We start from the raw sequence: 25,892 nt of genomic DNA on the forward strand, positions 1-25,892 counted from the left end.
GAGTTGTCAACTGTCAGTAAGCATCAGCATTTTACAATAAATGTGCCATATATTAAATACAGTGATACTGCAAACACAAGCCATTCAGTGTTATCTGATTATAGGACGCAAACTACATCAACTAATCAGGAGACAGATAGTAACCGACATACTGGGATTAACCTCTTCCTCCTGGTTTTCACATGGACAAGGCAAAAAAACTAAAAGTGCTCCACAGTCTCAGAGGAAAAATTGCACACTGGTTATGCCAATATAGTAAGGTGTTGCTTCCATTTAGCTTTTACAGAATTCACCGGTAAAACCCTGTATTTAAGTGATAAAAACAAGGATCTTGCCTGGGGGGGTTCTATGCGATCCATAAATATTTCAAATATTAAAGTGCTTTTAATGTCATTAAAATGAATTTTTGAATTGCCATTTGCCGTTGTAAATAACCAGTTGTCCATAGTATAGGCCCAAAATCTTGACGTCAATTTAGTTACGCTTTCCTTATTCTGTTCACTTGGATTATTCCACAGTTCTTTTAGGCCCAATTTGGGTAGCCAGCTCTTGACATATCTAAATCAGGGATTTACTCGCTCTTTACTCATAGCTTTAACCTCTAACACAGCCTGTTTAATGGAGATCTGGGATTTCCACATCAAAATTTTAACCCAATAAATTAGAGGTTTTAGTGCAGCAACATGTGATATGTTCTTAAGTCCTAGATCAAGGCGCAGGTGGACAGGTGGAGTACTCTGTGGCATGGATAATAAAGCTCTCATAAATTTGTTTTCAGATTTTTCCAAACCTTTTGTTTGGTCTGTCCCCCACAATTCTGCACCATAAAGGCAGTTCCAAGGTCCCTGGTGCCATATATTTCTAGGGCAGGGGTGATCAGGTGGTAGATTGAGTGCTTTATTTTCTTTATGACTGTCAACTCCATGTGCTGAAAAGTTATTTGGCACTTCAGGACCTGAGCAGACCATGATAGATTATTTGACAACTTTGCACCTAAATAATAAACTTCCTTGACCTCGTCTAGGTTTCATGAACCAATCTTAATTTTCCCTTTAAATGACTTATGGAGGCGAAAAGTCATAAAATTTGTTTTAAGTAAATGTATTTCTAAGCCAAATACCTCTCACGACTCTGTAAACCGGTGTAGGATATTTTGTCAGCCCATAGGTGCTTTGAAATAAGCAACATGTTGTCTGCAAATAGAGCAGGAATTTGTTGACCTGCCAGTTTGGGGGGATCTCCATTACAATCAAACAGCTTGTTTGTAAGCCCATTCATGTATAATGTAAATAATGTGGAGGGCTAATACACAGCCTTGATGAACCCCACAGGAGACTGCAATACGTTCAGTTAGTTTGCCTTCTCCACTCCATCTTACTTGGGCATAATTCCCATTGTGCAGGCGAAATACTAAATTAAGCAGCTCCATGGGCATTCCCATTTCTTTTACTACAGTCCACAATTTTTCTTGGGGAATCAGGTAAAAAGTAGATTTGAGGTCTACAAATACTCCATGAAGGTGTCCTTTGTTAATTAAAACCCATTTCCATAAAGTCTGTAAAAAACAAAACACCTGATCAATGGGCTTGTGTGAGCCCTAAACCCTGCTTGTAGGTGAGATAAAATCTGTTTCTCTTCCATCCATGCCTGAATTTTTAACCGTAACTGTTTGCTAAAAAGATTTTGTGCTATATCTATTGAGCTAATGGGTCTGTAATTAGCTGGGTTCCATTAATCCCCTTTTTTTATATATTGGGTTAATTTCACCTCTTTCCATGTATCTGGCATTAGCGCATTTGCGATCCTATAATAGAGAGCCCCAGAGGACATGTTCTGAACTACATAAATCTCGTGGGATTTTGTTCAGTCCTGGTGCCTTCCCCTTTCTCATACTTGTAATTGCTGAAAAGGTTCCACCATGGTAAATGTGACTGGGATCATACTATACTATGTCCAAGCTAGGTTTGGGTTATCCTTACTACGTTCTTGTGGAAAGCTTTCTGTTTGTACTGAATATAATTTGGTGAAGTGCTAGTCCAAACTATTTGGCTGTATATGGAAATCATCTTCATTTACAAGAAAAGGTACTCCTTTTGCAAGAAGATGCCAGAATGATCAACTATATTTTAATGAGGATACCCTGGCAATTCTCACCAGTATTCTTCTTCCCAGCTTCTCTTGGCTATCTTCTGTGATTTTTTGTAAAGCTTCTTACTTTTAGTTATGGCTAGTCTATCCCCATTTTTACTACAGTTACTAAGTGTGCTTTAGCTAATTTACAGTCTTTGTTAAACCATTTTGCCTTTTTACGTCTGACAGTGTTTATTTTAAATGTTCAGTACAAAATACTTCTAATTTATATAATTAGATCATTAAGTGTATCCATTACTGCCAGTTCATTTTACACGGTATCCCCAATCTGATTGAGGGCTTTGGCAACTGCGTTATACAGTTGGGCAATAGTATCCCACTTTATTTGGACCTGAGGCTATTTTCATCTTCTACCATCATTAGTTGTTATAATTGGCAGATCCATCATAAACGGATTACAGTTACTTAATGCATGCAGATTATGGGGGTCATTAGAATCTCGGACGGACTTGAGTCCGTCGGCGACACCTGAGGAGGAGGGAACGTCTGCAGGGGCTGCGGCGTTCCCTCCGTGCAGATTAGGATGTGACCACCAGGGTGGCTGTCACATCCCCTATCTTTAACATTGCGGCGGGTGCAGCTTCAAGCTGCACCCGCCGCAATGTTAAAAATGCATGCATCGCATTTGCGTGCACAAAGCGGCAGGCCCCATGTGCACCCCCAACCCCCTTCACCCAGGGGGCCCACAATGGGCGGAAAAGCATGACATTTACAACATCCTAATATGGCTGGCGGTGTCTGATAGACACCGCCAGCCATGTTATTGCTTTTCCGCCGCGGTCGGAAGCCGACCGCAGCGAAAAAGCTGCAGACGGAATCACAGACCCACCGCCATCCTAATCTGGCGGTGGGTCTTTTGAGGCTCCGCAGAGGATTCTCCGCATCCTCCGGGACGGCGGTGGCTTCCGCCGGCCCGGAGGATGCAGAGAATCCTCCATCGTAATCGGCCCCCTAGTTTCAGGTCAAGAATCAGACCATTGTGATAAATGTCATTCCTGTCAATGACCACTATTTCATCCATATCTTGCCATTAATTTAGATAAACTATTATGTAATCTATCCTACTTTTGGTGTTTGCCCTTTTAAATGTATACTTAGCCCCTCTATCGATTTAGTGTGCCCATTGAAAGCTCTTAGCACATTCGTAAGAATAGGTGAAGCCAGTTACAAAGCAATGTTAATACATCTCTTCAATGTTGGATTCAGCAATCTTGGAATGACCCTCTTCTAATGTCAGTTTTTGTATAAACTGTATGAATTAAAAAGTTGTGTTCATATCTCCTGCTATCCCCAAATGATTCTTTGTATTTCCATTTGCTAAACAGTCTGAGAGTACTCCTTGTGTTTATGAATCATAGTTTGGGTTACCAGGACGATAAGACAGGTTAAACAGCCTTATTCCAAAATGTTCCTTCATTGAATTGATATCTAAGCCCAGGATATCCGCAAAATTACATTTTAATCTTTTGATCCTGCAGGCGAGTGAGGTCTTATTCCACACCATTAATCCACCAGCCTGACAACCACAGCTGGAGGTCTGGCTCCTACACTAAAATTAATGCATCCTGACTTATATTGTGGGGCCCATGTGTCTTGAAATATATATTAGTGGTACTTATCAATAAAGGTTCCCTATTCAGGGTCTATCAATTTCAATTTAATTACTACTAGATTAAATTATATCAGCCTAATATGTGAGCAGTCAACCTTATCATGAAGCCGTAGCAGCATTTGATTATCCTACCTTCTATCCGATGACCCTGTTCTCCCCAGGGGTTGGAATGCATTTGACCTGATTCTGGAGCGGGGTATTGAATGTGTGTGGCAGCAGTGGTACATAACCCCTTAAATGAACAGCACTGTATATGTGTAAAGGAAAAAGTGTTGACCTGTTTGTTGATGCAATATAATTCATGAGTCAATCAACCTCTCTTAGTTAGGCCCCTATTCTGATTTGCATCAATAGGACTCTGTGTGCTATTAGTTTGTTTTTTATGGGCCCGGAGTAAATTATGCTTTAAATGAATTTGGGATCCCCTTGGTGGACTAGTGACCATTCCATATTCACTGGTCCCATGGCGTATTCTTCTACTTAAGTCTAGGGCCGTGAGCAATGTTTCACTTCCAATAAATCAACTCTAATCAGGGAAAAGCAATATCTGTGACTCCTAACCCAAGGGATCACTTCGCTTTTGAGGGACTCACTATTTTCTTGCATTCCTATAGGGAGTTTGAGGACCTTGATCATATACAAACTCCTTGATGTGTTCACTTTTGGATTGACCTGAGCTGACAAGTTTTTTCTCTTTCTGGGTAACCAAATGCTTGAGTTCCACCTGTGGTCATAGGGTCTCGGGGATGTACTATTCTTCTGTTAGAACTGACCTCAGTAAATAGGAATTGATTAGCTTCTTGGGCACAATTCTGAGACTTATGTGTAAAACTTTGGGGTCGCCAGCAAACCTTATTTCCCCTATAATTCTACCATTTTGCATAACACTAGTAGCCTGTCCTGCATAGTTGTGTGAACCTTCTCAGAAGGGGTATTCTCCTGCAGGCTTGGTCCCCACATTTGGCCTCTTATTGTGGATCTGTTTGCTCCCTTGCAACTCTTGGGCCCTGTCTGTGCGTTCCCTTTGCCTACGAGTGTAGTCGCACCCATCTTCTCTAATCCAGAATATATTTGAGTTAATTGGGATCTCAGGTTATTAATTTTACCCCTTAGTTGCTGAACAAGATCTCTCAGTTCCTGTATAGAATCACTACCTCTTACCATACATGATCTTTTATCCCTATGGGCCCCTTCATCCTGTTGACTTTTTCTATCATTATTGTCACTGGCCCTACTAGCAAGTGAACTATATCGACTTGTACAGGGCAACTCAAAAAAGTAATTAGTTCCAGGTTAATTTTTTCATTCCATACTTGTTATAGCCTGTCCCAACTCATTGATAGCACTCAGTGTTTGGTTTTGATGGCCGGGAACTTTGCTCACTTTGTCATTCTTAGGCTTAACCGATTTTGTCCCTTTTTTAAATACCTCCGCGATCTTTGGTCCACTATTGTTAATGTCCGCCTTTTTCTCATTGTTTCTACTTCTTCAATAAGGTTATCAATTTCATCAATCACACAGTTTCCAGCAGCATGTTGGACAGTCCTTTTACTTTTTGCCATTCCTTGTAGGCTGTTCCGTGCTTTCCTTTTCCCAATGTTTCTCCCAAATGAATCAGAAAGGGTAGTTTAAGCGACATACATGTAGGGCAAGCAACAAGGTTCTGCTTAACAATGTCTACTATGTACAAGCTACCTTATAGTGTCCTCCACCTGCTTATACTATAGAGGGTTGAGGCTAGCAGTAGAAATCAAAGATTGCCAATGCGCTTACCAGTGTTAACACCTGTGCTCCAATGAGCAGGCCGGCGGGTGGCCCTGCCCTGTCTCTTCCTGATGCTGACGGGTGCAGGATGTGCCTGCCCTTAGCCCAGGCTTTTACCGGGCGCATCCCTCACACGTCCCATGCAGCGGGCTGCAGCGCGCTTATGTAACGCTGAGTGGCCACAGGTGAAGGTGGTAGAGGGGATTCTGGGACGTGTATTCCTCTACAGCCAAAGGACACGACGACTCTCTTCTGGATCCCAGGCAGTCAGGATGCAACCCCCAGTAGTATTGTTGAGGTTCGACCAACAAAATGCACCCCAGCAGCAGGTTTACACACACACAGTGCAGGTCAGTGCTGCCAGCATCCAGCAGGGCTGCTGCACGCTTATGTAGTGATGAGAGGCCACAGGTGAGGCTGGTAGAGGGGATTCTGGGATGTCTAGTCCTCTGCGGTCACAGGACCCAACAGCTTACCCCTGGATTCTAGTCAGTCAGGATGCAACCCATAGCAGTATCGTTGAGGTCCGGCCAACAAACTACGTCCCAGCAGCAAGTTTAAACACGCAATGCGGGTCAGCGTGATTAGATATATATTGGACAGACCGCACAAAAAACTTAAATCAGCCCATTATATACCACAGGAGCTGAATCAGATATCAACCATCTCCACACCAGTAGTCTCACAATACATGACTCCTGTCACAATGAAGAATACATGAGATGGCAAGTTGTGAGCACTGATGCTAAGAAATCTAGGTTCAGCAATCTAGGCAAAATCATCAACAGATGTGAATTTGAATGTAAGAAAGCTCTAACCTTGTAGTCTGGATCACATAGGAGCAATTAATGTTTTCACACGTCTACACATTCACAGCCAACCATATACAAGAGGAATATGTTGGTTAGTGTTGGGAAAGGAAAATTGGATAAGAAAGAAAACAGAGACACTGCATATCTCAACTCTAGCACATCACTCTGCAAGACACTAACTTCTACAGTGTCATAATGGAGCGGAAATCTCACGGTAATCTCTCCTTGCAAAAACACCACCACCCTTGTTTTCCGCACAAAGCGATAGATCTTTTCCACCGTGTGATGACCAACAGGACACCAAAATTAATATGAGCAAATAAAATGCAAATAAATATTTCAGACAATAATGAGAGTTGTGAGTGGTTTTGAAGAGATTTATTTTCCAATAAAAAATTGAGTTTCTCTGGCTCTTCATTCACTAGTCAGATATCAATCAGGTTACAGAATTGAAAATAGAGAAAATAGAATCATACAGAGCAGATTATAGATTGCAATACAGCACGTTCCATAAAGGAAGGAATCCCTATTCTAAGAAAAAATGAGACATAAATTATGTGAGTCAGAACTCATGAAGAGGTCAATAAAACACAAAACAAGAGTGAGTGTAGCATGAAGCTCAATCGATAATTAATAATTGCAGAGAATCTAGTGCCTCCAGTCTTGGATCTGCGGAAGCGCGGAACACTGAGAAGGGCTTGATTGGAGGAATGGAGGGCACGGTTGGGAGTGTAGGGACTGATGAGGGAATTAATGAAAGCCGGGGCAATGCGGGCATGAGCCATGAAGGCCAGACAACCCATCTTGAAAAGGGATCTCTGGCAAACGGGGAGCCAGTGAAGGGATTTCAAAACAGGAGTGATGTGGAGGGACTTGGGAAGGTGAAGGATAAGACGGGCGGCCTGATTCTGAATAGCCTGAAGGCGGCGTAGTTCGTAGGCCGGATTGCCCACGTAGAGGCTATTCCCGTAATAGAGACGAGAAAGAATCATTGCCAAAATAATAAGTTTAAGAGCATCAGAAGAATAGAAACGGGACACTTTCCGAATAATCCAGAGGGAAAGGAAACAGGAGGAGACAACTGAACTAATATGGGCATGCATGGAGAGGTCCCGACTGACTTTAATGCCCAAGGTCTTAGCAGAAGCCGCTGGTATGGGCGGGGGGCCAAAGGTGGAGGGCCAAAAGGCAGCAGACCAAGGGGAGGTGGTAGGGACAGTCAGGACCAACTCCGTCTTGTCCAGATTGAGTTTGAGTTGGTTGTAGTTCATCCACTCAGAGATAAAAGCTAGGGAAGAATGGAATTTAGGTAGGGAATCTAAGGGAGAGGAAAGATCAAATACTAACTGGAGGTCGTCCGCATAATTATACACGGAGACCCCCATGTCAAGAAGAGAGAGAATGAGGGGGTGAATGTAGAGATTAAAGAGAAGGGGGACAGGGAGGAACCTTGGGGGACCCTGCATGGAACCAAGCGGGTGGGGGCAGTGAAACCGGAAAGATGGACTACCTGAGTCCGTTCTGTAAGAAAAGAGGCGAGCCAAGAGAGAGCAGTGCCCCGAACGCCCGCTGCGCGGACACAGTCGAGAAGAATGGAGTGGTCAACCGTGTCAAACGCAGCGGACAAATCAAGGAGCACCAAGGCTTGGGGTAGATTTGAGTCAGCCTTGCTCTTTAGTTCATCTAGAACGGACAGGACCACTGACTCAGTGGAGTGGGCCGGGCGGAATCCCGCTTGGTGTGAGGCCAAAAGATGGTTGTCCTCGATGAAAGTGGAGAGACATGTTGTAATATAGCTCTCTAAGATCTTCCCAAGGTATGGAAGAAGGGAAATGGGTCTGAAGTTGGACGGGAGGGAGGGGTCTAAGCCGGGCTTTTTTAGGATGGGGAAGACTATGGCCGATTTAAAGGATTTCGGGACTAGGCCAGAGGAGATAGAAGCATTAAGAAGGGAAAGGGGGGGATTGGGGCAGTGAGTGAAGAGCTCTCTCAGAATGCGAGCTGGAACACAGTCAGCCGGGGAGCCTGACTTCACTTTCTGGAGAAGCTCAAGGAAGGAATCCAGAAAGATGGGGGGGGACTGGTCAAGAGAGGAAGATAGTGGGGGGAGAGCAGGGGAAGGGGGTGGCGAAGATATTGAAGGGATGTTAGATTTGATCTTTGCAATCTTCTCCAGAAAAAAATCATTCAGGGATGAACAAAGAGCTTGGGAAGAGATAAGGTTAGGGTTGGCCCTATCAGAAGCAACTAAATTGCGAATTATGGAGAAAATCTCCTTGTGTTTGTTGGCTGATGAGGTGATTTTCTCCGAGAAATAAATGGTTTTAGCTGAGAGGATAGCCCTCTTATAGTTAGCTAGAAGAGACTTATATTTAGCTCGCAGGAGAGGACAGTAGTTGCGCCTCCAATGGCCGTCAGAGCGCTGAAGGTCCAGTTTAAGAGTTTTCAATTCGTCCGTAAACCACTTTTGGGCATCATGGGGGCGACAAGCCTTGACTTTCCTGAGGGGGGCAACCAGGTCACAAGAAGAGGACAGGCAATGATTCACGGCGCCTACTTGAAGATCAAGGGAAAGGTTAAGAAGATCGGGGGGAGGAAGCGAGAGAGGCACCGAGAGAATTGAGATCAACCCGATTCCAACTGCGAGCCGAGATGTTCTTGGGCAAGAGGAGTTTCTCTGGTGCTTCAAGCTCAATGGAGAAAGAAATCAAAAAGTGATCAGACCAGGTGCATGGGAGGACAGTGGAGGAAAGGATGGTACAGCTAGCTGACCATATTTGGTCTAATATATGACATTGGACGTGAGTAGGGGAGTGAACGTGGGGAAGGAAGTTAAGGCACTGAAGAGTAGCCGAGAAGTCCTTGGAGAATTGGTCTTCCCTGAGGTCGTCCGGCCAGTAGTTAAAGTCTCCCAAAAGGAGCACAGATGAGTTGTTGACCACAAGCGTAGCCAAGAGTTCCCGTAAAGCAGGCACAAAAGAAGGCATGTTCAGTGGGGGTCGGTACATGAGGACTATTGTGAGGGAGGCCAAAAGGTTAACTCAGAGGGCAACTAAAAAATCAACGCCAAGTATGGGAAGGTGGGGAAGAGGCTGGAACTGAAAATTGGAGCGAGTTATCATCGCCACCCCCCCACCGGCTTTACCGGCTGGGCGGTCCGCCCGAAGGGCGTAGTAAGAGTCGGGGAGAGTGGACAGTAGGTCAGGGAGGGAATCGGCCGAGAACCAAGTTTCTGTAAGAAACAGAAAGTCAGGGGCCTTGTTGTCCAGTAAGTTAAACAGCTCGAGCTGGTGCCTACCAGCCGATCTGGTGTTTAGCAGGTAGGCAGAGGCCGTAGTGGGGGGAGAGAGGGGAGGAGGGGCAGGAGGGGGAGGAACGTGTGGCCGGGGAGTGAGCAACGTGGATCTGGATGAGGAGGGTGAAGGGACAGAGATACCCAGGGCGATTGTGCGCTGAAGCAGGGAGGGGGCGATGGATTGAATCTTATTAAATGAAAGTAACTGAGCTGAGGTATAATTTAAAGCTGGGGCAGGGTGCGTGGCCCCTGGTCCCGGCCGGTCGCGGACGGGCACAGATGGGCTTGCCTTTGGCGCGCTGGCGGCGCGCCCGCTGCGCGCATGAGGAATGCTCATAGTTATGGGGAGGTGGGCGTGGCCTCCCGACAGTGGCCGTGGCCTGTCGTCTCGTGGGGAATGGCGGCGAAAGAGGTTTTCAATCCCGCAGCAGCGCTAAGATCCGCTGCGCGGGGGTAGCTAACACAAAGATTTCAGGGGTGAAATGCCCGAATACAGAAGAGCAGGGTGAGTGAAACACAGTAAAAAATACAATTTTGCAAGTTTTTTTTAAAAAGAATATACACAAGCGTTATCTCCCGGCTTACGCCTCAGGAGCAAAGTACTTCTACCGCGCACTAGAAGTCAGCGCGACTTATGTAGATGCCAGGAGCAGGGGGCGTGGCCTCCCGACAGTGGGCGTGGCCTGTGGTCTCGTGGGGAATGGCGGCGAAAGAGGTTTTCAATCCCGCAGCAGCGCTAAGATCCGCTGCGTGGGGGTAGCTAACACAAAAAATTTAGGGGTGAAATGTCCGAATACAGAAGAGCAGGGTGAGTGAAACACAGTTAAAAATACAATTTTGCAAGTTTTTAAAAAGAATATACACAAGCGTTATCTCCCGGCTTCCGCCTCAGGAGCAAAGTACTTCTACCGCGCACTAGAAGTCAGCGCAACTAATGTAGATGCCAGGAGCAGGGGGCGTGGCCTCCCGACAGTGGCCGTGGCCTGTGGTCTCGTGGGGAATGGCGGCGAAAGAGGTTTTCAATCCCGCAGCAGTGCTAAGATCCGCTGCGCGGGGGTAGCTAACACAAAGAATTCAGGGGTGAAATGCCCGAATACAGAAGAGCAGGGTGAGTGAAACACAGTAAAAAATACAATTTTGCAAGTTTTTTTTAAAAAGAATATACACGAGCGTTATCTCCCGGATTCTGCCTCAGGAGCAAAGTACTTCTACTGCGCACTAAAAGTCAGCGCGACTTATGTAGATGCCAGGAGCAGGGGGCGTGGCCTCCTGACAGTGGGCGTGGCCTGTGGTCTCGTGGGGAATGGCGGCTAAAGAGGTTTTCAATCCCGCAGCAGCGCTAAGATCCGCTGCGTGGGGGTAGCTAACACAAAAAATTCAGGGGTGAAATGCCCGAATACAGAAGAGCAGGGTGAGTGAAACACAGTTAAAAATACAATTTTGCAAGTTTTTTAAAAGAATATACACGAGCGTTATCTCCCGGCTTCCGCCTCAGGAGCAAAGTACTTCTACCGCGCACTAGAAGTCAGCGCAACTAATGTAGATGCCAGGAGCAGGGGGCGTGGCCTCCCGGCAGTGGGCGTGGCCTGTGGTCTCGTGGGGAATGGCAGCGAAAGAGGTTTTCAATCCCGCAGCAGCGATAAGATCCGCTGCGCGGGGGTAGCTAACACAAAGAATTCAGGGGGAAAATGCCCGAATACAGAAGAGCAGGGTGAGTGAAACACAGTTAAAAATACAATTGTGCAAGTTTTTTTTTAAAAGAATATACACAAGCGTTATCTCCCGGCTTCTGCCTCAGGAGCAAAGTACTTCTACCGCGCACTAGAAGTCAGCGCGACTTATGTAGATGCCAGGAGCAGGGAGCGTGGCCTCCCGACAGAGGGCGTGGCCTGTGGTCTCGTGGGGAATGGCAGCGAAAGAGGTTTTAAATCCCGCAGCAGCGCTAGGATCCGCTGCGTGGGGGTAGCTAACACAAAGAATTCAGGGGTGAAATGCCCGAATACAGAAGAGCAGGGTGAGTGAAACACAGTTAAAAATACAATTTTGCAAGTTTTTTAAAAGAATATACACGAGCGTTATCTCCCGGCTTCCGCCTCAGGAGCAAAGTACTTCTACCGCGCACTAGAAGTCAGCGCGACTAATGTAGATGCCAGTCGCAGGAGGCGTGGCCTCCCGACAGTGGGCGTGGCCTGTGGAGTGAGTCAAAGCATAAAGCTTGAGGTTCTTAGCAAAAAACGTGCATCTAAATCTGTCCCTCGTTCCCTTATAGCTGATTTCCTCTCCTCTCCTTCAGCTACATATCCATCTGCTTGTCTCTCTCTCTCTCTCCCAGACGCTGCCCACAGCACCTCCTCCCTTGCAGAACTCAAAATCCTTCTAAAAAGAACCCCCACCTCTCACCTAGGAACGCATATATAATTCAGCAAAAACCATTCAAAACATGTGACATTGGTCTTTTGATTAAAGTGCAGAAAAGACACCCTTGACTGACTGCTCACGTCCTCAATCAAGCGAGTTCTTGTAACACATTTGAATTTTGCTCTAAATGATTTCATCTGCAGTTCCTGCTAAAGAAATAATTTAATTTTTAACTAAACAGAAAACATTTATTCTAACGTGAATATGCTTTTTTAGACCGGGAACTGTGAATACATTTTATAATAATAATAAGAAAAATGTGTGCTTTGAGGCTATGTTTAAACAACTGAATACTGATAAAAGCAAGCTACAGGCTGTAAATTATAAGAAGCTTCTTTCTTTCAGGGAGACAAAGGGAGGCAAACATCCCGTTCTTATCTCAAGGACAGTGCTAATGCTTCCAAAAGCAAACTAAATCAGAGCTGTATTTGAGCTTTTCTGTACACTTTAAAATGCATGTTAATTCAGTACAAATATATGCTACTTTAAAAGTTCAAAACACATTTTGTAAATTAAATCTACATTCTATAGTGAGTTCAAATCTAAACTAAACACATTTAAGTCAACCATGAATGAATTGTGCATGGTTTTACATGATACATTAAACTGAAAGCATCTGGCCAGGCCTCATGTTTTCACTTTTCCAGCACCAAATGTCTATGGCCACTTTTTAAATGCAGTTTTATGTCTGTAGCTCAAGGCAGCTTTTGTCATTAGTAATGCTTAAATCTATAGGTGATCTTTAGTTGCTCACACTGAATATCTTCACTCTAACACATCACTCTGCAAGACACTAACTTCTGCAATGTCATAGTAGCTATTTAAAGAAAATATGATCGTTGGCATCTTATAAACGTTCTAGCAGCCCGTCCCGACATTGTCCGGGTATGAATTGCTGCCGGCCAGTAGTATATTGTTTTGTAGGATTTTGTTTTGATAGCATTTCTTTTCTGTGATAGGCCTGTGAAACGCTCCGATTCACAGTGCACTGCTGATGCACTTAAGAGTGCGCGTTCAGTAGTGTGTGAACTCGAGTTTCCCTACTTTATTTTTCCTTGCAATATTATATAGAGCGAACTCGACAACATGGCATGAGCACAATTTACATTATAGAAAACACATTCATTTGTGGTAGGCACGGGGAGACAAAGCGATTTGCCTGGAATCACAGGATGTTGAGCTGATGCCGAGATTCGAACGTAGCTCCCCAGCTCTAAAGTTCGGAATTCTAGAACTTGTGGCGGGAGTGGTGTCTAAAAGTGTATGTCGGTGCTGGCCATCAATGAGAGAGACCTGTGCATTTTTCAAATTGGTGGTGAAAAATATGAGTATGTTGCTCGAGATGTGGACCGCCGTGCCACCAATGTACTTACCGGGGGAGGGTAAACACCCATTATTCCGCAATTTTCTTTACGCATACCATCACTCCGCATACTTTCATTACGAAAGTACCATGGCTCCGCAATGCCATTATAACGCATGGCATTACATTTTATATGCTTTTACCACGCATACATTTACAACGAAATTCGTTGTAAATGCATGAATGGTAAAAGCATGTTTTTTTTAATGTTTGGATAAGGTAAGTATGGGTATAGGGGTATATGTTTTGGGGTGCCGAGGTATATGTTTTGGGGTGTTTGAGTATTTTAAAGGATTCAGATATAGTTTTGGGTTATGGGGTACAAGGCCAGTTTTAGGGTTTAGGGATAGGTATGGGTTTTGGGGTACAGGGGTATTTTTAGGGTTCAGGGCTAGGTTTGGGTTTTGGGGTACAGGGGTATTTTAGGGTTCAGGGGTAGGTTTGGGTTTTTGGGTACAGGGTTATTTTTATGGTCCAGGGTTAGGTTTGGGTTTTGGGGTACAGGGGCCTTTTTAGGGTTCAGGGGTAGGTTTGGGTTTTGGGGTACAGGGGTATATTTAGGGTTCAGGGCTAGGTTTGGGTTTTGGGGTACAGGGGTATTTTAGGGTTCAGGGGTAGGTTTAGGTTTTGGGGTACTGGGGTATTTTTAGGGTTCAGGGCTAGGTTTGGGTTTTGGGGTACAGGTGTATTTTTAGGGTTCAGGGGTAGGTTTGAATTTGAGGTACAGGGGTATTTTTAGGGTTCAGGGCCAGGTTTGGGTTTTGGGGTACAGGGGTATTTTTAGGGTTTAGGGATAGGTTTGGGTTTTGGGGTACAGGGTATATTTATAGGATTAAGATGGGTTAGTGGGGTATTATAAGGAGTAAGGGTGGGTTATGATTATGGGGTGCAGGGGTATTTAAAGGGAGCAGGGTGGACACCCGGAGCTGGAATGTACAGAACCTGGGAAGAAAAACAATGAAATATTGGGCACAACACTCGCTTTTTTTTCCGTAATTCCACCCCGCACACGTCCACGCCCCCGGCACACTCCCACAACACACGATAGGAGACCTAGCATGAAGGGCGGAACGTACCACACGTCCCCAGCACACGCCCACAGCACAACGCAGACACGCCCACAAGGGACTACTGTGCTGGCACGGTTCTTTTACCTTTTAAATGTATATGGTGGGCACCTGCATAGCCTATGACTTTCAAATGAAACTGCTGTTTCCAACGCTGTATTGGGTGTTGTAATTGGTGCTGTGGTTCCTGGGATTACCCGCCTCAAAGGTTTGGGCTCTCTCTTTATTATATTAGTATAGATTACAGTGTCTACCAGATGCTGTTACATAATATACACCTTTAAAATATCTCTACACCTCAGACTCTTTAATTGCTACTGATACAGTGTGCATAATGGTTTAGTATATCTTCCTTCTGCCATTTATAAAGCAAAAACAAGCTTTCTTGTTCAAATATATATTCAACATTGTTTTCTAAAATTGCAATGTATAAATAATCTCATATGACTACTGTGGTATTCCATGTTGGAATTGTTATTGTACATTCTCACTGTAACATTCTCTGTGTGCTGATCTGAACAGTCTCTACTGGTATTCTGCTGAAGGTGGTTGTTCAAGCTGTCTCTCTCAATAAACTCCTCAACCTCTACTTGGACTCCTTGAGGTACTTACTACATAAATTTGGCGACGATCGGGATCTATGATCTAAGGTCTAGAAGAGAACCTTGCATTTTCAAAGACTTATTTTGAAGAAGTCAAGAGATAGAGACAGCGTTCACTTTTACAGCTCAAGAAAATGTAAGGTATTTTTTTTTCTCTCTCTTTATATGTGTATGGAGATTGCACCAGCGGCAGTTTGTCTTGTTTTCGTGCTTTGATCGCACCAGCGGGAGTTGTACTTTATCTCCATTTGATTTTTTTTTATTTTGATTTTCTTCAATCGGAGGAGCGTTCCTGATTCCCTCTAAACTGGCTAACGCTAACTACCTAACACTAATTGACCAACGCGTTTAGTTTCTGCTAACGCATTTTGTTTCAATCCTTTGTCATTCTGCATCGATCGACTAACTCTCTTTGCATCATTTAAAAAACTCACCGAACGCGCGCTGCTGCCCGTGCTTCATCTACACGAATTCGGAGTGAAGAGTCAATATACGCGTCATCTCCACAGCGTCCTCACGCATCACGCCCTTTGCTTGTGCGTTTCAGCGGCCATCTTTGTTATTCACCGTTTCCACAGCAACAACTATGATCGTTTCTTGGGAAAATAACTAAAAAAAAAAAACCTTATTTCCCCTCGTTTTCATCGCAGGTTACTGTATTTTTACAGCGCTACTTTCCCATTTATTTAACACATAACTTTAACCACATCGTTTTTTTTAAAAAAAAAAGAAGAAAAGACTTTTTTATTGGATATTACTTGCTGTGTTTCCTGCTCTTCTCTACAGACAACGGTGACTACTTTTATTATTTTGGGTAACCTTTTCTTAGTATTTTCTGTTTAAATCTTGACATTTTTGTAAAAATTACAAGTTTAATTGATTTACAATGTCAAATAACATTACCTCTCCTGCACTTTTTCTACCTACAGCTGGAGATCCGAAAGTAGAATGGGATCTTTGGTATCCCACATTTTTAGCTTATGTAGAAGTTATTGAGGAGGATGGTTGTTCTCCAAAAAGAAAGTTAGCGTTACTAAAGAACTGTTTAGGTGGTGCAGGACTCAAAGAATTAGAAAACTTACCTCCTGTTGAAAATGTTGGTGCTGGTGATTTAAATATTTTTGAAATTGTCATAAAGCAATTAAGCACTAGATTTGGAAGAAAGATCAATACTGTAATGGAAAGATTTAAATTCTATTCTAGAGTACAAAAAGAAGATGAATCTATAGAAAACTATGTAGCCGCTTTGCGCACTTTGGCTGGGTCTTGTGCTTTTGAAACTATAAATTTTGAACAGGTCCTGAGGGATCAAATTATGATGCGCACAAAAAGTTAAAAAATCCAAGAACGTCTGTGGATGGGCACTGAGTCTTCCCTCAGTGCCGTGTTAAACATTGCCATAGGTATTGAGCAATCTGAACTGTTTGTGAACGAAATCAGAAGTCAGGATGCCAAAAGTAAGGTGGTTATCCCGAAGTTTCATTAGTAAAAAATTTCAATAATTTCAGGAAGACTTCTGTTCCTTCCAGAAAGGATTTTTCTGGAAGAGAAAGTAAATTTCCTGTAAAAAAATCTCAAATTATTTGTTATAGATGTGGTGCAAATGATCACGTAGGTAACTACAGAGGTTGTCCTGCTTGGAACAAGATTTGCATAAAGTGTAAAAGATCCGGTCACTTTAGCAAAATGTGTAAATCTTCTCAAAAAGTAAATTTCTTATCTTACGAAGAATGTGAGGACACAGAACAACCTTCTGAAATCAATACCTTGTTGTGTGTGAGTGATTCAAAATGTAAAGGGTTTCCCACTGATATTATCATTATCAATGGTAAGGAAATTCCCATGCTCATTGATTCCTGTGCATGGTACACCATAATTGGCAAAAATGTTTTTAACCGATATTGGAACTCGACCAAATTATTACCACCAGACGTACATCCTGGCGGGTATACTGGTAAGAAAATTGATATTGTAGGGTACATGTTGGCAGATATTAAGTTTAAAGACAGGACGACCAAAGGAAAAGTTTATGTTGCCACCAAAGGGGCATCCATATTATGTTGGCCTCATTAACATGATCTAGGCATTAAACTTGATCCTAATGCCTCTCCTCTTGTATATGTCGTCCCTCCTGAGAATGATTTTATTGTTCAATTGAAGCACAAGTTTTCATCCATTTTTTCTGATAATTTGGGAGTTTTTGTAAACTTTAAACACCGTATTATTCTCAAAGAATCAGCTATCCCCGTCCGGCATAAAGTAAGAAATGTTCCCTTGGCTTATCGTGAAAAATTGAGGGGGATTTTATCTGATTTGGTTGATAAGGAAATCATAGAACCTGTTGAATCCTCCCCATGGGTTTCGCCAGTAGTTTTGTCCCTTAAGAGCAATGGCGAACTTCGTCTGTGTGTTGACCTTCGAAGTTTAAACAAGGAGATTTGGATAGACAGACATCCTTTGCCTCATATTCATGAGCTCATATCTACCCTGTCAGGTGCATCTGTATTCTCTACTCTAGATTTAACTAGTGCATATCATCAAGTATTGTTGCATGAAGAGTCAAAGTTTCTAACGACCTTCATCACATCAGAAGGTATGTTTCAATATTGCCGAATGCCTTTTGGCTTAGCCAGTGCGGCTTCTGTCTTCCAAAGGCTCATGAAGACTGTTTTGGAGGGTTGTTTGGGTGCCATCGCCTTTCAAGATGATATTCTTATTTATGGTAAGAATTATGAGGAACATGATGAGAATCTTGAGAAAGTTTTAAAGTGTGTTCAAGAAAACGGTTTAACATTAAAATTGTCAAAATGTAAATTCAGACAAAGCAAGGTCGAATATCTTGGTCACGAGATCTCCTCAGAAGGTATCAAACCTAAATTCAATCACATACAGAGCATTGTAAAAGCACCGGCACCGTCGACCAAGGAACAGTTGGTGTCATTTTTAGGTCTGACTGAATTTTACAGTAAGTTTGTTCAGAACTACGCTTCAAAAGTTCACCCTTTGAGATCTCTGTTAAAAAAAGATGTAAAATTTGTTTGGTGCAACGACCAACAATCTGCTTTCGATTTGATGAAGCAAGAAGTGGCGAATGCTCCTTTTCTTAGACCGTTTGACCTGGGTAATGAATGCATAGTATGTGTGGATGCAAGCAATGTAGGTTTGGGTGCTGTGCTAATCCAGAAAGGTAAAGGGGATGAACATGTAGTTTCATATGCTTCCAGGACATTGCGTGGTGCTGAATATAATTACTCCACCATAGAAAAAGAGCTTTTAGCATGTACTTGGGCCTGTGAGCATTTTAGACAGTTTATTTGGGGAACTAGGTTTCGATTAAGGACCGACCACAAGCCTTTGATAAATATGTTGGCAGCCGGTGGTGGCAGAACTTTAACTGCGCGTTTGGCCCGCCTAGCTGCAAAACTGCAAGAATTTCAGTGTATTGTGGAGTATATCCCTGGTCGTTTGAATGTACATGCCGATTGCATGTCCAGGTTACCGTTAGTCAATTCCATTTGCCCTGACCAATCTGATTCTGATGTAGTTTTCAACATTGATGATGTCAATGAATGCAACAGTGCAGGTCTGTCTGATGGCATATCTGAGATTGCTTGGAGGGAAGCAATGTGTAATGATACTTGTTTATCTGCTGTTGTGGATTATTTGCAGCATGGTTGGCCCCAAGAAAGGTATCTTTCTGGTGATGTTCTTTCTTTCTTTAAAGTTAAGGATGAACTTATGTTTGACCAAGGATTCGTAATTAGAAGTGATAAGATTATTCCTCCTTTTACTTTGAGAGAAAAGATTGTTTCTATGGCACATGAAGGCCATATGGGAATGTCCAGTACCAAGAGACGTATCCGTGAATTTTACTGGTGGCCCGGGATTGATAAAATGGTTGATAAGTGGGTTAGTTCTTGTTCTCCGTGTGCCAAAAGTGACAAGACTGTCAAACCTTTGTCCACAGATATTTCTCCCATTGAGTTTGTCACCTGTCCCTGGAAAAAATTAGGCATTGATATTATTGGACCTCTTTCTTTCTCTCCTAACAAAGAGGTGTTTGCTTTAGTCTTAATCGACTACTTTTCTAAATGGCCTGAACTCAAGATCGTGGATAAAGTTGGTTCTACACAGGTTATTCAGTTCCTGGATGAAGTTTTTTGTAGGGAAGGGATTCCAGCTGAAGTTGTGTCTCATAATGGTCCACAATTTGTCAGCAGAGAATTTGTGTCTTTTCTTGAAAGATGTGGCATTGTGCATAAAAGGGTGTCTAATTACAATCCCCAGGCCAATGGTCAAACGGAACGCTTCCATCCAATAGGCCATTAAGAGTGATTTGGATTGGAGAAAAGCTTTGCGTGCTACGTTATTGTCTTATCGAACCTCACCCAACTCGGTCCCAGGGTTGTCTCCTTTTGAGATGCTTAGAGGTAGAAAGCTTGGTTCAAAACTTCTTCCTTGGTGAATGAAAATTAAATTCCCTGGTGAAACTTCTTTTGACAGTGATAAAGTTAAAGATAGAGTTTTGAAATACCAAGAAAAAATGAAAAGCAATTTCTTATCCTTAAACAACCGTAGTAGGAAGATCAGAGTTGGTGACTTTGTACGTGTCAAGTTTGGAAGGTCTGTTGGGAATAAATGGAACAAATGGTCTGATTCTTGCAAGGTTATAGAAATTTTCGCTAAAGCAGTTCGTATTGAGGGGGGGAAGTATGGAATTTCAGAAGAGTGTCTCTGTGTAAAAATTTGAGTTTGGAAGGAAATCAATGTTCATCATCTTCCTCTAGTACCCATGATTCCACTTCAGATAACATACCAAAGAATTCTGTTGTTGAAAACCATGTCCCTTACTCTGCTATGTTAGACACTTTTATGCAAGAGAGTCAAGATTTAAATGTTCCTGTTCCTGTGGTTGATATCTCTCCTCAAGATGTTTCTCCCACACTTGCTAATGAAGGTAATGTTAGTGACTCCATTGTCCAAAAAACTGTTTCCATTTCTCAAAATCCTGTTTCCCGAGACAATGATGTTCCTGACTTAGTTATGAGGAAGATTACTTGTGTTGAAGTTTTTTTTTCTTTTCTTTCTGTTTTGTTTACTATTTTATTTTATTCTGTTTATCTTTTGTTTTTTTGGGGGGGAAGGTGTGTGGTATTCCATGTTGGAATTGTTATTGTACATTCTCACTGTAACATTCTCTGTGTGCTGATCTGAACAGTCTCTACTGGTATTCTGCTGAAGGTGGTTGTTCAAGCTGTCTCTCTCAATAAACTCCTCAACCTCTACTTGGACTCCTTGAGGTATTTACTACAACTACCTTAAGAGAATATATAGGCCTCACAAGAAAGTATCAAAGGGCCTGATATATGAAGGAATTTCTCCACTTTATGTTTATGGGAACACAACCTTAGTACATATGGGCCAAAGTGATTTTAAAGAGATGAGGATTCTTCCAATTCATCATGTAGATAAGCATAGATTTGCAAAAGGAAATATAAATGTTTCACTCCTTTAAGCAAATCTTTGAAACTGTTCTTAGACAAATGGCTTGAATACCCACAATATGATTGGCTTCCTAGGAATACTTCTCTGTATTTGGTTCACACTTCAATCGTTTGCAAAAACACTAACAAACGATCTCCAGGTTTTTTCAAATATTCTAGCAATCAGGTGCCAACGGCAGCAACAATGCATCTTGTTAACCTAGCAAAGATGCTTTGGACCATGAGGACTTATAAGTGATAACTTCAAAATGGCCATTGGCAAACATTGTGGGAGTTTCGTGGCTTCATGGAACATGCTGTTTCCTGGATTAGACTCAGGTCCCTGGTGGACCATGTCCTTGAAAGTCATGAAGTCTCTTTCCACACAGCACACACACTCCCACCACCGACTGACTTGCCTTCCTTTGAATGCATGCAAGACGTGCCAATTCAGAGTATTGAGCTCTCTCGCCAGCTGAGTCCTGAAGGGTAAATGCATTCCACAGATCGTGAAGCCATCCTAGAGAGGCTCGATACTAGCAAAGTATGGATCAGTATGATCACTGCATAGGTGACTTTATTTATGCACAAAAGGGAACAATGGAATGTGACCTCATTAGAGCCAAAGACATTATGGTTGTAAATATTTGTCCAGCAACATCAAGATACAACATTCTTGTACACAACATAGACTCTTTTGTATATATCAACTACTGGTGAGTTGCTCTTCTACCAGTTGTCTATTTGTGCTTTTTACAATACTTCCCTTTTTTTGAAAGTCATTTTTCATGTTTTTTTCTTAAACCATAGCCACTATATTTATTTTCTTCTGTGGTACCCCAACCCTTTTTTGGTACGATCAAGTGTGCCAGGCATGTATGTGTACGGTGTCTGCTTTATTTGCTTAGGTATTTCAGCGGCCACCTCCGCTTCCTACATTGTGGTTTCCTCCTTATATACAAGGCTGGATTAACCATTAAGCAAAATAGGGCATCAAGGGAAAGGGGGCACCAAGGAAATTTTCCATTGCTGGATTTACCATGGACTACATGGTGCAAAACTTAAAATGCTGCAATTAGAAAAAGTAGTAGAAAACTTTTCAATTTTAAATAAGTGGAAGCATACAAAAAGAAACATTATTTTGCATCTTACTGTACGTTTTGTTTTATTTTACAATTTATTATTTTTTAATTATGGGCAAACACATTGGTCTTCATAAATTCATTAGCGACAAAATTGCGGTGTATAAATTAGCGTTCAAAAAAGTTTCGAAATGTTAAACCCTTAAAACTAACTTGTTGTAAAATGTCTATAAAAGTATGCATGAAAGAGGAAGCTATAACTTCCAAAGCCTCCTCACTCAACGTGAACTAACTGCCTGAGTTCAGTGGTGATTTTATGCACAGGGGGTGAGTAGCACAGATGGAAAATGCCCTGAACATGTTGTCCTTTGTGCACAACTTTGTCAACTCTAAATAGGCCACGACTCCCTTGTGCAGCGCCATATGTGCTCGGCAGCGAAGGGAAAATCATTTCCAGCACAGCGTTGAGTGATAGACGTGCAATCTGGGGACAAACTAAACTAGGCGAATACATGACAATGAGTAACCGACTGGTGCATATGCACTCGTGGGCATGCAGAATTCTAGGCACCCAGGGCCTGAGTCACAGAAGTAAATGGCTGGGAAGTTAGAGGAGTTTAAAAGTATGTTTTTGATGTTGCATGTTCTATTTTCATAGAAAATAACTTTTGAAGAACCGCTGTGAAAATGGGGGATTTTTGTGTATGAAGGAAAATAAAAACATAGTCATGACTTTTCACAGATACCCAAAATGTCCACATCATAGACAATGCAAAGTCATGGGGAGCAGGGAAACTAGTGTGTCTGTATCTTCAAACTGTTTGAAAAATGTTAACTTTGTATGTGTACCAGGTGAGTTTCAGTGTCAGTGGACACAACGAGTCTAAACATGCTAAAAAATATAGATTATTTTTTAACTTGACTGGCAACACTAGGGACTAGCAAGAGATGGGAACTGCTGTTAAGCATAGCACAGTGGGGTAGCTTAGGGGGGGTCCACTCCAGGCGGCATGAGTTGTTGGGGTGGTGGCCTCCCCCAGCTATCACCTGCCGTCTCGGGCGGCAACGCAAACACCCCCGCTCCTCAATGCGATTGCCGTAGGCATTAAAAGGAGAGACTACTCGCCAGCACCCCCATAACCCCCACCTGCCCCAGGGCTTTACTGCAGCCTCCGCGGGGCGGCAAAGGCTGAGACCGCCACGGGCGCCCATAGGGCTAGCTACATCACTGGCATAGCAGGCTGTATTCCAGCATAAGAAATTATTTTAACAGTGGTATAGCTCATTTTTGCCTGCTGTAAGAACTATAAACTGGGTTCAACTGGGACAGAAATTAGACACAGGCATCAACATAAATGTGGCCCCTGTGAAGATCTGCCCTCCCGCGCTGATCAGAGCAGGCAGACCACTATTGAGTGCCGCGCAAAGACGGGGAGACCACACAGTGTTAGAGATTAGGCATGGACTGCCTAGCGCAGCTCCGCCCATGTTTATTTATAGCTATGCGCTACGCCTTTCGGCTTGAGCGCAGGGGATGTTGGTTTCCGGAGTGTGTGCCAGTAAACAACGACTAGCACACTGAATGTTGCATTCTATCCCAGCTCAGTCCTTGACTGACCCCATGTATATTGCAGTCCACTTACTTGGCAGGCAAAGTCCTTCAAACAAATGCTCGGCTGGGGGTTGCCCCTCAGCGCATACATGGACTGGCCCCGGCTGGAGCTTGGTTCAGATGTTGGCACACCGGGAAAGAAGGCCGTCTCAGTGGGCTCTTGGGTGGCCTCGAGAACCCTTGGTGGTTAGACAGATTCTGGGTGACAGCCTTTTGTCTTTTGGGGCTCCGTTTGGCTACCGCTTGGTCTGCCGGGGTCGCTGTACATGTCAGTAGGGGGGTCGGGATGGTCACTCGCCTAAACCATGAAATGTTGCATGTCACAGTCTCTCCTTCCTTGCTGACTGTCACCATGGTTCCTTTCATGGCGACCACTGTCCAATATCCTTGTTCGTAGCGAGTACGTAACTTCTCTCCGGGTCTCTGGTCTCTTATGATGACAGTGTCCCCTTTATTGCAGTTGGCGAGACACTGCTCTCCTGGCTCTGCTGGTGGTGTTGTTGCGTTTCTCCCTGAGGGCGCTGTCTTCGTCAAAGGGAGGGGGTGTCCACCCAGGGGCAGTGGGGAGGCCATACCAGTGATTGCCGTTGAACATTAGCCCCCAGGGTGCTTGGCCCGTGGAGCTTTGGGGGGTGCTTCGGTATTCCCTCAATAACTTCTGGAGGTGTTGTTTCGGGTCTGTTTGTTTAGCTACAGTGATGCGGAGCGCCTTGTTGATGGTTCTCATAAAATATTCAACCTCACCGTTTGCCTGAGGCCATTGTTGTGTGATGCACCTGTGTCGAATGCCATGATGCTGCATGAACTCCCGGAACTCGTGCCCTTGGAAAGGGGGTCCATTGTCAGTTCTGAGTTCTTTCGGGCACCCAAACATGGCAAAGATCTTGTCTAGGGCGGGGCCCACATGTGAGAATTCTTTTGAACTGATAACATCCACGATAGGGTATTTTGAGAAGCTGTTAACCACGTTTAGGGTCACTTGGCCGTCTGGAAAACTTTCAAAATCCGCACTCAGCTTCTCCCATGGCCCCCCCTATGTCCTTCGGTGTGGATTGGCGCAGGTCTTTCAGGGCCGCTAGTCACTTGGCTGAGGGGCATCTCCAGACTATCTCGTTGACACGCGCGTCCAGGCCCGGGAACCAGACCTTTTCCCGCATGCAGGCTTTATTTTCTCCACCTATTGGTGCCCTCCGTGGGCCAGTTGTGTCGCTCGTGCTTGGAAAGCCATTGGGATTACAACGCAAGACCCTCTTAGCAGGATCCCTCCTTGGGTGACGCAAAGTTCGTTTCTGACTCTCCACATGTGTATGAGGCCCTCCTTCTCAGGGCCTGACTGTAGGAATTAACTCCAGTGTCCCCCTTGCACTGTGGTTTGGACCATGGCAATCACAGTGTCCGTTTCAGCCGCTTCTGTGAATTCCTCTAGAGTTAGGGCTTGCGGGCACATGAGTGCTGATATCATGTTCAGGTGAGCTTCGGTGAATTCATCATTTGTTCCGTCACCTCCGTCCGCTGTTAAGGTTGGGTGTCTCGAGAGTAAATCAGCAGAATTCTTGGCACCAGGCCGGTATGCTACGTCCATCTCGTATTGTTGGAGTCCAATGGCCCACCTCTTGATGCGTGGCAGGGGTGCTAAGCCTTTAAATAGCGGTATCAGGGGTTGTTGGTCCGTGATGATTTTGAACGAGTGTCAAGATATAGACAGGTAAAAATGTTGACACGCCCAGCAGATTGCTATGGCCTCCCTCTCGATTTGGGTATATTGCTTTTCTGTTGGAGAGAGTGCTTTGCTGGCATATGCTAAGGCGGCCCATCGCCCGGGCTCCTGCTCCTGGGTGAGAAAGGCCCCTAGCCCTACGGGGCTGGCATCTACGAGTATCTCAGTCTGTCTGGTGGGGTCAAAGTACACCAGCGTGGTGTGGTTGAGGAGAGCGTTCTTGACTGCCCGGAATGCTGACTCATCCTCCGGGCCCCACTGCTACCTGGCGTCTGCTCGTGTTCGTCCATGGTTGGCGTTAGGTGACATTCGCGCCAAATGACTTTATTGGGGAGGCGCATGTCAATGCAGAGTATTATCTTCCCCGGTTTCTCGGCGATCACCATGGGGGCCATCCAAGGCGTGGGCCCAGAGATCTTTTCCATGACCCCTTGGTCTTCAAGCTTCTGCAGCTCTTCTTACACCAGCAGTCAAAGGTGGAAGGGAATCCTCCTGTGCCTCAGGGCCGTCTGCTTGACAGTCGGGCCTATGTGCAGTCTTATGGGGGCCTTCTTTATCCGCTGTAGCCCCTGGAACAGGCCCTCAAATTGGTTGAGCAGGCCATTGGTCTGGTCCTCTTAAACGCTTCTAGCGAATGTCACCAGTCCCAGCTCTTCTGCTGCGTGGCTGCTTAGCAATGTGTCGGCCTCCTGGTTGATGACGTGGATGTCTACTGCGATCTTGCTGTCTCCTGACCACACTGGCACAGTCATTTTCCCTCAGAGGGGCAATGGTGTGTCACTCCCGTATGCGAGGATTCTTGTCTTGGATGGTCGGAGTTCTGGCCTGGGTCTTAGCTTGTTGTATTGTTGGATGCCCATGACGGTGACTGACGTGCCTGTGTCAATCACTGCATTTACTTCTGACCCAGCTAT

This window comes from Lissotriton vulgaris, chromosome 1_1 (genome assembly GCF_964263255.1).
Source record: "Lissotriton vulgaris chromosome 1_1, aLisVul1.2, whole genome shotgun sequence".
NCBI classification, from domain to species: Eukaryota; Metazoa; Chordata; class Amphibia; order Caudata; family Salamandridae; genus Lissotriton; species Lissotriton vulgaris.